General features: G+C 43.5%; 1 protein-coding gene across 1 annotated transcript in view; it reads left to right on the top strand.

The window, feature by feature from the left end:
- PTPRE (protein tyrosine phosphatase, receptor type E) overlaps positions 1 to 3,246 on the top strand; it is a gene marked incomplete at its 3' end in the record, with an annotated part of 27,993 nt that overhangs the window by 7,152 nt on the left and 17,595 nt on the right. The window lies entirely within an intron of this gene.

Below are 3,246 nucleotides of genomic sequence, written 5' to 3'. Positions count from 1 at the left end.
GTGACTGCAGTGGCAGGTGGGCTGTGCTCGCTTTGGCTGAGTGTGATTCAGCTCTGAGGTGTTAAACAGAGGCACCATTACTGCATTTACTGCTGCTTGCCTTCTGTGTTCTGCATGCTCTGGGCACTGGTTTTCTTTCCCTACATAACTTTTTCCTTCACCCTTCCTTTATTTAATTTTTTTTTTTTTCTAATTTGGGCTTTGTTTTTCACATGTACCAAACACAAATCCTGGTTATCAGCTGCGTATCACCTGCTTCCTTTCTGCAGCCAAGACATGGCAGGGTTGGGGTTTTCCCTTCCAAAAATAGCATGAGCGGGCTTAGTGTGGACTTTGTGATATTCCCTGTTTGGTATGTTTGTGATATCTCTGTTTTTTGGGAAGATCAGACTGTGCATAAATAGAGCTGCTGTTGTGGGATTTCTCCTGTGCTCCGATAAACAAAATCTTGTCTGTTCTTTGTCAGTCACCAGAAGAATTTCAGGTACCTGATGTGCTGGTGGGAAAAAAAACACACACCTTGTCTTGCTTGCTTGCTTTACAAAGAGGGGAAAAGGTGTTTTAAACACGATTTTATTCACGGGCCATTTTACCCTTCATGTCCTGCTTCCAGAGGGAACAATCCAGGGATGAAGAGAATCCAAGTTTGGGAGGGAGGATCATGGGGCAGTTACTGCTGTTGGTTCCCTTTTTCCTGGGGGTGGCTTTGGTTTTGACACATGTGGAAAGTGGGAACATCCTCACACTGAAGGAAATGCTGATACATTTCCAGGAAGAGCCCTGGGCCAACAGCACCAGGAATGACACTGGGAAGGCCCTGTGAGTCAGCCTGGGGGGTGGCAGGGGAAGCACAAGGGGTTGTCAGCACCCTCCTGGTGATAACCCCCCTCTGTCTCAAGTTGAAAGTCCCAGTTTCATTTTATCTCTAAAAAAAAAAATACCCTTGGGAAGATCTTTGTTTTGTGGCTGCAAAGATAAATCCCTGTGGGTTTGGGCCACAACTCTTGGAGTGGGAGCAGTGGAAAAGTTTCCCTGGCAGAGGCTGCAGCAGAGATTTGGAGGATCTGCCTCTTCTTGGTGCATTTATTCCCAGGGTTCCCAGTCATTAATTTTTAAAGCAGCACTGATTAAAAATTTATTGCAGGTCTGTGTTTCAGTCTCCCCGTAAATCCCACTTGGTCTGTAGGCCGTTGTGTTGGCCAGAGATCTTCCAGCCTCTGAGTCTACAGTGGCCTAAGCCCAGTTGGAACTTTCCCATGCAATTTTTGGGCTAATTTATATCAATGCAGATATTAAAGAAAATACAGGTAATAAAGACAGCTGTTTAAAACCACAGATGCAAGGGGTGAAGCTGTTGGTGAGCAACTGCGAGGTTTTGAGAGCGGATGTGCCCGTGTACAAGAAAGAAGGGGCTTTCTGTGGGGTTTGACCTAATTTACTTGCGAAATGGTAGGAGGAGAGGTGAGATCTTGGGGCAGGGAATTGCCTCAGTCATGGCAGGGGTTCTCTGTCCTCAGCTAAGGAGATGGAGGCAGTGATTTGACAGGAGGTTGAATGTCTCTTCTGCTGGGTTGGATTGGGGCTTCCAGTGTTTGTCTGGGGATCAGTTTCCCAAAGACGCCCCAAAAATGTGGTGTGAGGTACATCAGTTCTCCGAAAGGACCAGATGGGGTGATTTTTTTGTGTTGTGTAATGGACTGAGAGAAATTTTAAATCCCTCGTGATGCAAACTTGTTGTTTTTCCTCCCTCATGTCATGAGTCTTGATATGGAGCCAAAGAGAACTAACACAAACCCCCTAAATCCTGGAGGGTTCCAGGATACTGAGTCTGAAATTTCTAAGCTCCAAAAGTGTCTCCATTTTGTCCGTGGGGGACAAAAATATGTATTTCTTTGTTTGTTTCCCTGTCAGCCCCTTGGTTTCCATGCAGAGTTGCTCAACACCCCACAGAAAGTGTTCATCTGTCTCTGGTGATTCATGTTCATCCAGACACTCCTTCCAGTCGTGATTTCCTGAAACCCTGCCAAGTCATGGCTACTGATTACAATTTTGTCATGCCTGTCACTTTTATCTTTATACACCACTTAAATGTCAGGTTTCGTGCATTTTATTGCCTTCCCGTTCTATGTACTATTGTGTTGACTTAAGATATCTTCTTTCCTTGGATGTCCCTAGTTCACCTGTGTCTCTAAAGGAATTTTTTCCATGCCTTAATACGCTCTTGGAGCATCCAGAGAGTTCCCAGCTGCTCACAGGACACAAACCAACACATAGTTGGGCAGGAATGAATTCCAGGCAGTTGGTTGATCCGTTTCCTTTCTAAAACTTTGTAGGTGTTATATAGTCCTAAATATTTTATAGAATCATGGAATGGTTTGGGTTGAAAGGGACCTTGAAGATCATCCAGTTCCACTCCTTGCCATGGGCATGGACACCTTCCACTAGCCCAGGTTGCTCCAGCTGTGGCCTTGGACACTCCCAGGGATGGGGCAGCCACAGCTTCTCTGGGCAACCTGTGCCAGGGCATCACCACCCTCACAGGGAACAATTTCCCCCTGATATTCCACCTAATTCTGCCTTCAGGCAGCTTTTAAATGCTGTAGAAATGGTAAAAAACTCATCAGAAGTGTGTAAATGAAGTTTAAAAGAGAAGAAATACACCACAGCAGCAGCAACCTAAGTTGCCTTACTTTTGGAATCATGGTTGTAGGGTTGTGTTTTGCTTCCTGAAGGTTCAGGCTGAAAGTTTTGCTTCCTTAAATAAAACATGGTGGGTTTTTAATGATTTTAATGTGTTATATACTGAATTATTCAGTAGAATTAAAAGGTTACAGAAGCATAATGAAAGTGAGAGAGTCACATACATAAAACACTGTTAACAGAAGGGTGAGACTCAGAGTTTATACCAAGATATAACAAAGATATATTTTTTTTAATCTCCATTCTGATTATTTGTTGAACATGTAATTATTCCTACTTGTTTTTATATATAAATGAATAAAATCTGTATGAGAGGTGGCATTCTTGGGTGATTTCTCTCTGGTTGAGAAGCAGCTGATGCACATAAGGGCACTTCAGCAAACCTTTAATAGGCTTCAAATTCAGCTTAAAACCTTTATACCTGTTCAACTTTCTCTTAGAACAGGTAAATTCTTTGCTTAACCAATCATTCGAAAAAAAATATCCTTGATTTTTCTCAGCAGGAGATGATTCAGTTCTTAAGAAAAATGGGGGGGGGGGAGGGGA

This window comes from Empidonax traillii, unplaced genomic scaffold (genome assembly GCF_003031625.1).
Source record: "Empidonax traillii isolate 1590-97213 ecotype Southwest subspecies unplaced genomic scaffold, ASM303162v1 scaffold655:size661012, whole genome shotgun sequence".
Classification (NCBI taxonomy): Eukaryota; Metazoa; Chordata; class Aves; order Passeriformes; family Tyrannidae; genus Empidonax; species Empidonax traillii.
The sequence above is the reverse complement of the archived record's forward strand: the minus strand, read 5'-3'. Positions and strand labels throughout refer to the sequence as shown.